We start from the raw sequence: 11,126 nt of genomic DNA, 5'->3' as shown, positions 1-11,126 counted from the left end.
GGGAATTAAAGAGGTCTGTGAGATCATCCAGATATAATACAAATAACAAAGGGCCAAGAACGCTTCCTTGCGGCACACCAGATATAACAGGAAGCCAGTTAGAATAAGTTCCAGGAAGTATAACGCGTTGTTGTCTATTTCTTAGATAGTCTTTCACTAATTTTAACGTGTTTCCAGTGATGTTAAATCTGTTAGATAATTTACGCAGTAAATAATGGTGATCCACTGAATCAAAAGCTTTGGACAGATCAAAGTAAACAACATCTAACTGATTACGATTAGTAATTGTGTTTATGGCACAGGATTGCATACAAGACAGATTGGTAAGGCATGAAGAATTTGGAAGAAAGCCGTGTTGTGCTGGGTTAATGTAAGGGGATGTGAATTTCAGAAGTCTTTTTTTCAGAATTTTTTCACAGACAATAGCAAGTGTGTTAAGGAGAGAAATGGGCCTATAACATGTAGTATCGTTAGTATTTCCAGATTTAAAAATAGGAATGATATTTGCTTTCTTCCATTGAGTGGGAAAGCAGCCTTCAGAGAAGCACCTATTGTATAACATTGCAAGAGGAGTAGCTAGCGAGTGAGCTGTTTTTTGAAGGAAAATAGTAGGAATATTGTCTGGTCCAGATGCTCGGTGAGAAGAAAAGGAGGTAAGGAAGTTCAAGACTTCACCTGGTTCTGTAAAGACTGTAGAAAGAGAGTGAGAGCAGATAGATTTGATAGGCGGGTAATCTAAAACATCATTTGAAACAAAATTATTTTGAAATGTTAGATTGAATAGTTCAGCTCTATCATTACCAACAGCTGAAATGTCATTGTGTGTTACTTCTAAAGGGATGCGCTTGGTTTGTGTCTGTGAATTTATTAATGTCCAGAATCTCTTTGTATTAGTAAGGAGTTCGTTTGTGACTGTGTTGACATATTCGGTGTATTTCTGTTTCATAAGGTCTTTACTATGCTTTCGAAGTGCTTTGAAAGTGTTGTGTGTGTGGGGATTGGGGAAACGTTTCCACAGTTGCCATGCTCTCTTTTTGTTATGTAACAGATGCTGCAACTCTTTATCAAACCAAGGGGGGAACTTTTTACTTTTCATTGTTTTATGTGGCACATAGTCCTGAATTAGGGCATGAATCACGTCCGTAAACAGTTCAACAGCCTCGGTCACGGTCCCTTCGGAAAGCAGGTTCCAATTGAAAGGTCAATGGCTCGACAGACGGTGTCCCACGGCGTTTTCTTCCACAAGGGAGTCTTATGCCTGGGGGGTGCAGAAGGGGAGCTTCGCGCTTTCACTGGAATAAGTATTAATAAATGTTAGTGTGTAAGTATTCCACTGCAATTACATGCATCAAAATCATACATTACATTACAAATCATAAATTCTGTTACAAAGTTTAGACAGGGATGGCAACACTGGTTGGCAAAGTTACCCCACCATGTTGGATCAAACAACAACCAGTATCATTGTGTGTTTGGCTGTGGTAGCGGAAAGGTGAATTTCACTGCGAGTCGAATGGAGTGGAGTGTATACGAGAAGCATGTGGCAGTAATCGAACTGCACACAGTTGGCAAATCACCATCAGACATTTTCAACACCCTGAGAAAGCTGAATATCAGCAGGATGTTTGTGCATCGGACCATCAACAGATACTGTGACACAGGGACAATTGAGGACCGCCCCAGGAAAGGTAGACCTTGCAGCGTGAGGAGCCAGAAGCTCGTGAAAGCAGTGGTGGCGCAGATTTGACGAAATCCTGTCAGGAAACAAGCAGTGATAGCTCGGGAGCTGAACATTTCGAAAATGTCGATGTCGCATGTGCTCCAAAGTGACCTAGGACTCCGTGCTTATCGGCAAAGTACTGGTCATTTTCTCACTCCACAGCTTAAGGTCCAGAGGGAGCAGAAAACAAAAAGATTCCTTCAGCGTTACGCAAATGGTGGCTACAGGAGGGTCCTTTTCACGGACTGTAAGCCTTGATGTATGTGTGTGATTTCTTATCTATACTTACACAAGACACAAACACGTAGGTTCAAATTAAACAACATAACTTTAATACATGGAAGCCATTCACGTACATCTTACACACTGTTACTATGACAACCAATCAATAACATGCTATAAAATACAAATTATTATTCTTCCTCTTATCAAGAATATCCTACCGACTGCGCCGTAGATATAAGCCTTGTTGTGTGTGTGTGATTTCTTATCTATACTTACACAAGACATACAAACACGTAGGTTCAAATTAAACAACATAACTTTAATGCATGGAAGCCATTCACGTACATCTTACACCATTACTATGGCAACCAATCAATAACATGCTGTAAAATACAAATTATTATTCTTCCTCTTATCATGCGTCTACGATCTCCTCCTGGAGTCTCTTTTTTGTCTCACCATATCTCTCAGAAGATCTAAGTCTATTGGATCTTCTGAGTGGCACGTGCCCAGCATCTGTATTTGGTTGGTTGTGGTTATCTCTTCTTCCTCTGCATCCGTAGGTCTATTGGTATCTCTTTTAGATAGTCAAGAGCAGGTCCAGACCGAAAGGATCGTCTTCATCTTTCTCACACTGAACAGGTCTGTTGCGTTCTGCTCCACGGTCCATGCCACTGAATTCCTTGTCTGGGACAAATCAGTTTGTTTTCATTATTTTCTCCAAATCATCTCCATACACATCCTTGTCCAGATCTCTTGATGGTCTGTAAATATGTTGGCCCAAAGTTCCTGCACCTCTCAAAGGTTTATCATATACGTACGCTTCATTATCTCCTTACCCACTGTCTATATCCTTTGATTGGTTGAACAGCCTCTGGTCAAACTGAGTGTCTTCACTGCCATGCTCTTGCTTTTAGCTGGCATTCCAAGGGCAATCTTTTCACTAATTTCCGTCTCTCTGGAGCTTCGATCTTTTACCAGGATCTGCTCTGGCGAAATTTATTTTTCGTTGTCTATCTTTGTGAGTCTCATAGCAGTTGGTCACGTTCCCTTGATTCATCATCCTTATTTGCCATTGCCTGTGTTCGAATTCCAGCTTTCTCTTCTCTCGACTTCTGAGCCAACTGCCTCAGATGCTACTCTTTCTTCTCATTTTCTTTTTGGGTAAGTTTCTTCTCCAGCTGCACTCTCAGACCTTCACTTTCCGGTATTTTAGTGTTAATATCTGCGTTATCGTTTTGTCCGGACCCCGTATTTGTGGACATTGTGCTAACAAGTTCCTCCAACCTGGAGCCCGACCCTGTGGTCGAGTGGTTAGCACATCGCGCTGCGACGCCAAGGGTCCCGGGTTCGAATCCCGGTCGGGCTTGGTTGTTTGTGAATGTCCATTCATCAATTTCATCATTTCATCACTCTTCCCCATCTTCGCAAATTAGCCAAGAGGCACAAAACACGAAGTAAAATAAACTAAATCAAATCAAATCAAAATCAAATCCTCCAACCTGGATGAATACTGTCGAGCCATTAACGTCCAATTAACAGATAACACAGTTCTTCTTCACACAATATAACCGGTAATTTATACAATACATCATTCAATGATAAATCAATAAAAGCTTGACCTTTCAACTTCAAAGTATTATTATTCACACCTTGTAACTTTAGTGTAGTGAATTGTGTTCGCTGATGAGGGAACATTTTTTTGAAAGACTTGCTATTGAACAGCGTAACTGTAGATCCAGTATCTAGTTCACATTGTACAATTTGCTTATCAATACACAGATCAACTATGCACGGTTCCGCTGACACAAGAACATTAGTGCCATCTACAACTTTTGTTTTTAGCTTGAAACTAACTCTTCTTGCTTTTGAACGAGTGATTGTAGCATCTTCCACTTGTGAATTGTCTGTGCTTGATGAAATAGTGCAAGTATTATCTTCTGGTGGATGAGAATCACTAACTTCAAAGTGCAATAAAGACAAACCATGAACTTCCGTTATGTATGTTTTGTTCACTAACAATAGCATCTAAAGGTTTAATATTAGACTTAAAAGTTTGATCCGAGGTAATTGTCTTACTTGTAAGTTCATAGTTATTTTTCCTAAACTTGCATTTTACATGCTAATGACCTTTCTTTTTGCAAAATGAACATATCGAATATCTTTCTGGACACTGTCCAGGATCATGTCTTCTGGAGCATCTATCACATTCTTCAGTGCTTTTATAACTCCTATCTTGAGGATTAACGAAGTTCTTTTTGTGTGCTTGCGAGGACTGGAAACCTGGTTTATATTTATGTGTCTTCCCAGCAAATGCAACTACGTTAGCACTATGTTCCTTTTCACGACGTGAAAACATTTGCTTTTCTCATTCAATTAATTCCATTTGAAGCACATCATCTTGACATTTTGCTGGAGTCAATGTAGGCTCGGATAGTAATTTCCTTCTAATGGCATCAAACCGAACGCCTACAATTATTTGCAGTACAATGGCTTCTTGTAACTACTGGCCAAAACTAAATTTAAGTGCTTGTTGCTTAACACGTAGTATAAATTGTGTTGCATTCTCGCCGCTTTCCTGCATGCATTGCCTGAACTTAAAACGTTCAACATATTTGTTAATTATCTGGCCATAATGTTTAAGCAGATTGTCCTTGAGGGTCAAATATGTTTTGACTGGTTTAGGTACAAGGATAGTTTTCAACACTTTAAAAGTTTCAGACCCTATAACTGCAATTTGTATGGGTACTTTAACATCATGAGCCAAACAAGACTGTTCAAACCTCGTTAAATAATCTTCTATTTCTTCCGCATCTGGCTGGAACTCAGAGAATAAATTCAAACCCAACATATTCATAATTGTGGACAACTTAATATCACAATATCTTAGACACAATTCGTATCACATGATTTAAACTTTGTTCTTGTACAATTATTGTAATTTACGCCGTACACACAATTTGTATCACACTGATTTGAACCTTGCCCTTGTAAAATTATTGTAAATAATACACAAACTGTGTAATCTTGGTTCTTACTGAAGAAATTCATCAAGCCGACTCAATTTCTTCTTGCATAAACCTATGCTTGAATGGTGATTGTCGCGTATTCTTCATGGCATCTTCATCCATACTTCTTCTCACCAAGAATATCCTATACGTCAGCACCATAGATGTAAGCCTTGATATATGTGTGTGTGTGTGTGATTTCTTATCTATACTTACACAAGACATACAAACACGTAGGTTCAAATTAAACAACATAACTTTAATGCATTAATAAAGCACATCAAAAACCTCAATAAAAATAATAATATACATAATCATAACACAAGCAAATATACACACAGACAACCACAGACTGAACCTATACAAAAGGAGTGCCAGAAACATAGGAATACTACTATACAATAAACTTCCATGTGAAATAAAGGAGGAAAGACATCTTAAGGTATTCAAAAATAAAATAAAAAAACTATCTCCTAGAAACATCACCCTACATCATAGAAGAATTTCTACAGCATATCTAACACTACTTTCTCTGTCTCACCCATGTACATAATCAATTGGACACAATATATCAACATGTATGAAACCTTAATTAATCTGATGTGGATCCCATATATGTAATCTAGTGGATGTAATAATATATATTTGAAACTCAATTATGCTGATCTATATCCCAAATGTGTAATCAAGGGTATGTAATATATATTTGTAACTTAATTATGTTGACCTGCATCCCATATATGGAATGTAGTGGATGTAATATACATTTGTAACTCAATTATGCTGATCTACATCCCAAATATGTTATCAAGGGTATGTAATATATATTCGTAACCATAACTGCTATATGCCATGTATGTAATCAAACCGATATGTAATAATATATACTTGTAACTTTAATTATACTCCATCCCAAATAAGTAATCAAGTGGATGTATTTGTACTGAAATCATGCTAATGTTATATGTAACAAATGACGTGCTCTATACTGCTGCGGATAGAAATATCTACAATGTAGTCAACAGAACAAGAATAAATTACAATTACACTTACCATTCACGTACATCTTACACACTGTTACTATGACAACCAATCAATAACATGCTATAAAATACAAATTATTATTCTTCCTCTTATCATGCATCTATCACGGACGAAAAATCTACACGATTGAAGAGTCTTACAATCGTCAAAAAACGAACTGTGTTTATGCCTCAACATCCCAGGAAGCTCGGAGATCTCATCCGGCCTCAGTGATGGTTTTGTGGGGGGGTTTCATACGATGGCACAACCGACCTCCACTTCTGTGAACATGGTGTGAAAACATCTGCAGAAGTGTACCAAGTGACAGTGTCGAAGCCATTTGTGACGTCATTGACCCACACCATGTTCAACAATGAGCCGTGGAGCTTCCAGCAGGACTTGGCACCGGCCCACAAGGCAAAGACCACACAGGAGTGGCTTCAGAGGCAGGGCCGGATTAAGGTGGGTGCTATTGATGCTGCAGCATTAGGCCCAGATGAAAAAAACAAAACAAGAATTATCCGAAAACTGAACAGTTTTCTTTTGTTATATTAACCTGAGAATAAATCTTCGAATGAAATTTGGAGCCCCAATTTCGGATGCCTAGACACAGCGTTAATTATTATAGAATTACTATTATTCTTTGTGCTGTGACGTAACTAGTATAATGTCGTCATCTTTTTTGTTCACTTAAGATTTCAAGCATCAGGCCCAATTTCATCTTAATCCGGCCCTGTTCAGAGGAATGTACCTGATTTCATTGCTCCGGCTGATTGGCCCTCCAGCAGCCTCGACCTCAGCCCATTGGCTACAGGTTGTGGTCCGTTTTGGAGGGCATGGTCTGTAGGAACAGGCATCCAAACCTTGCGAGTCTCAAGCGTTCTCTTGTGAAGGCAGTGGCGGAATTTCCCCTCTAGACCATGCATGTTGCAATTGATGACTGGCCTCGGAGACTTCGGGCCTGTGTGAAGGCCAGAGGTGGCCATTTTGAACAGTGATTGGTGCTCTGTGTTGGCAAGACCTGTACCTTTGTAACATCCAAATATTAATACATTAGCTTGCTCACTGTGCCTGTAGTTCATTATTAACTTTGTAAGAGAATTTATGATATGACTAGGTACTATTATTCAGTGCCGTAGCATGGACATTTCGGGTGGGAACGCCAAGTCCGAAGGAAGAGTCGGCCCTTTCTTGCTTAATAATTTATTTATGGTATTAGTCGCCACAGGTATTATTTGCCTGAAGTCAGCCGGGTTTTCAATAAAACATCATCATTGCATGTTTTAGCTAGAAAATTAGATGCCTCACTATGCCACAGATGTTTTGAACTCTGGTGTTCTATACCTTTTTTTATATCTTTCTACATGACGCAAGTCATTAAAAACCTACCTGAATCACAAGCGCCTCTGCACAACAGTAGACGTCATTGTTGTGGGCGATCCAACTACTGATTGATTTGGTTTATTTTATTTCGCTTTTCTACCACTTTTGGTTAATTGCGAATATGAATATGAGTGATGATATTGATGAAGGGACACTGACAAAGAACACCCGTGCTCATGCCGGGATTCAAACCAGGGACCTCTGTCGTCTTGGCGCACTGTGAAAAGCAGAGTGGATGATCCAAATATCGTACACTCTACTGACGTAACAGTGCCGATTAGTAATTCAGACCACTGTTTATTACATCTTGAGAATGCTGATAAACATTTTAAAATAATTTTCTCCAGAGACCATTCGATGTTAAGAGTTTTCAAATGAATGCTAAAGATTTCCATTCACACAATATTAAGTAGTTAGATAATAACGAAAAAATACAATAAAAAAATAATAGTTTTGCGGATTAAGTGGTAGAGCAGCCACAGGCTGAATTTCTACCACGAGGACTTCACCAACTTATTTGACAAAAACTGTGTTGATCTTTTAGTTTCTAATACACATCGCTGTTCATGCGATAAATTATACAATGCAGTGGCCATTAAGAAGCAGTATATTTGAGATTGGTAAAGTTACGTCAGTCAATATTGCGTATTGTAGCATCACATAGCACGAGTTGCATGAGCGCGAAGAGCGAAGAACCGGGTAGGAATTCTGCCGCTGTCGTCTGCTTCAGAAGGCAGGAAGGGTCACATGAACCAATCACGGTAGACCTCTCGTACGCTGGCGTAAGAGAGACCATTTACGCACGTGCTGTAGAAATCGAAGCTTTCCCTCCAGAAAGGCAGCAAGGAATATAGAGTCCTGTACGCCGAACCTGCTCGGCGTCCGGCAGGGAAAGGCATTGAAAAGAGATGCTAGAACGAGTGTTGAGAGTGGAGCGTTGCAAGCGGATCGCGAAAAGTAGCTATTGTAATCCCATGAAGGCCAAACATATATGAAATTAGTCACGTTTTACTTTATAATCACAGCATTTAAGCATTTTTGAAATTTTAAATCTGGGAACGCCGGGCGTACGGGCGCACCAGAGTTCAAAACATTTGTGGCATAGTGAGGCATCTAATTTTCTAGCTAAAACATGCATGGATGATGTTTTATTGAAAACCCACCTGACTTCAGGCAAATAATACCTGTGGCGACTAATAATTAATTATTAAGCAAGAAAGGGCCGACCCTTTCTTCGGACTTGGCGTTCCCACCCGAAATGCCATTGCTACGCCACTGCCATTTTCCTGTATTCCAATCTTGTGGCTTTTTTTTTTTAAAGGTCCATCATCCACCCTTCCTTTCTGAAGCTGTGGTGGTGTTTTCTTAATCCTTTGTCACCTCGGATCCCACAGTTTTCGAATGTGTTATTACAATTAGAATGCACAAAATATTTCCATTGTCCTGTGGTGCAGCTTTTCTTTAACCTTTTTAGTAAATTTCTCGTATCGGACAAACGTATTTCTTCAAATTTACAGGAGAATCTTCATCTGTTCTTAAGACTTGTAACATCCTCTTAGCAGACAAATTACGTGGCAGGAGCAAATTTGACGCTTATTCTTACTGCTGACACGTGCGTGGCAGCAGACTCGGCCATATTTGGCCTTTCCGGAGGCCACAGAAAGGTGCGCTACGTCACTGAACATTGAACACCCTCCCTCTCGCAAGAGAAATATTATCATTTGTAGTTCGATTTACCATCTGAAAATCCTGACACGACTGTGGGAATCGAGCATTGTTTTTTCAAAGGAATTAATTGCCCTCTTTCGTGTGTATTTATCTATGAAGCAAGAAATACGGAGCCCGCTTTTTTTATGTAATTTTCGAATGATTTTCTCGTTGAGTTCTGGCAACAGTTACTATGTGTCGTCAGGGCCAGGTTCGCGTAATGGATGTTGCGTGAAAGTGACTGAAATTGTGTTTATTTTGTGACAATGTGATTATATCGCAATAATTTGTAAAAAAAAATAAAGTTTTAATGCATAAATCAAGACGACGGAAATAGCTGCAGGTATGTAGACAATTGCTTTTAGTTGCGTTCTTTGTGTATGTGCTGAAAGAAATTAGGTTTCTCAGCTGGGCATTTTTGTAGTTCCGTTACTTGTTGTTGGTTTATTGCTCTATCAGAACATACGTACCGTGATTCGCTATGCAAACGTTTAACAAGTGGTAATTACAAATTATAATGTATTATCGTAGTGGATACTTTCGCTAATTATGCTTATGTCAGACACGACCAATCAAGTAGGCCCCATCTTAATCGGAAGTTGCTGTTCCATACGAATTACTTTTTGTTGATACCCAATCATTTAAATGTTCTTGATTTACATGCAACACAAGTACAGTATATATGAGTTCTAAACTAATGGAAGCCTACTGATATCTAAGCATTGATATGTATAGCCGGAACATCTGCCTTATTTGTTGACCTTGCAACCTTCTCACTTCACGAGTTGCATATTTCGCAAACAAAGATTACTGTGCTAACTAGAAAATGCAATTGTGGTGTTCCATTGTTACACCACAGCAATATACGAGATTTTCGTGCAGTAACTTTTGAATTTTTACTGATGCACGATATTCTAGTTATTTGTGAATGGAAATGCAACAAAATGTAACATCAACTTAACTTCATGGAAATGTGTGTAACATTCGATATAGCTACAATTAAAACTTTTTGGAGATTTCATATAAAGTTACTATGAGTCTCATTTCATGGTAAGTTTACCTAAACATGTAAAATTAAAGCTAATTATAAAATATAAGTATGTGATTTTGTAGAGATGGAAATTTACTCCTGTCACAATGCATAATATGGAAGGACTTGAAGTGAAATTCTCTCTATTTTAAGTACTGAATACTTGAAATAATATTTAATGCTACAAAATAGTATAGTTCATAACATTATTATTGCACTTAATATTTTTAGTGTTAATTTTTTTTAAAGTTGTACAATTATGGAAAGAGATTGAAAGAAATTCAGTGGAATGCTTTGGCTACGAATTCTTTTATGGCATAGAATTTCACGTAACATTTCATAAGGGAAGAATTTGATCCAATGTAATCAAGCTTCATTTACCGTTAGTTTCTATCAACCTAACCTTCCTTCTTTACTTATTGGATAGAACAGTTTGATATTTGTTGCAATTTACCAGTGCCTGGGATAGCATGTGATTACAGTATATGTGGACATAAGTTAAGATAGTAATTTTCAAGCTTTCTGCGTATGGAAGATGTTGGTCTCTATGAACGACACAATGCACCTATTGTATGACTGTTATCCAGCTGATACACACACTTTACTTGCACAAGGCTGGCATACAAGGCCACCTACAGGATTGTGGGGGGGGGGGGAATAAGGACTGATGTTTTCCCCCAGTGAAGATAATTCTCATAAAGCATCTCCAGCACTAGGATAATTTGCGTAGGCACATAATCTGCTGTCTTTCACAGCACCCCTTGTCCATGTTTTCATGAGAATTTGAAAATTTTGAATTATGACATCTCGGGGGAGATATGACAAATGATGGTTTGTCTGAACACATCCAATAACTCAAAGGTGATTTTTAGTTTTTATGTTGCCTTACGTCTTAATTTTTTTGATTGGTGGAAATTGGAAATATATAATGCATACAGTGATGTGAACATGGACATGTTGCTTAATTTGCCGCTCTTGTTCGGATTATATTCTTGTTAGGCCTATATGTCTATAGCTCGACCACAAGGAA

At 38.5% G+C, this 11,126-nt stretch overlaps 1 protein-coding gene across 2 annotated transcripts in view; it reads left to right on the top strand.

The window, feature by feature from the left end:
* Positions 1–9,246: 9,246 nt before the first annotated feature.
* Positions 9,247–11,126, top strand: part of LOC145980386 (uncharacterized) — a 117,616-nt gene continuing 115,736 nt past the window's right edge. The window contains exon 1 of one of the 2 annotated variants that reach the window (XM_083113453.1): positions 9,247–9,409. The gene's annotated coding sequence lies outside the window, so the exon portion shown is untranslated. The remainder of the gene's footprint in view (positions 9,410–11,126) is intronic. The other variant, XM_083113452.1, reaches the window with a different exon arrangement.

This window comes from Lepisma saccharinum, chromosome 27, assembly GCF_977018435.1.
Source record: "Lepisma saccharinum chromosome 27, izLepSacc3.1, whole genome shotgun sequence".
Classification (NCBI taxonomy): Eukaryota; Metazoa; Arthropoda; class Insecta; order Zygentoma; family Lepismatidae; genus Lepisma; species Lepisma saccharinum.
This window is presented reverse-complemented; position numbering and strand designations above follow the sequence as displayed.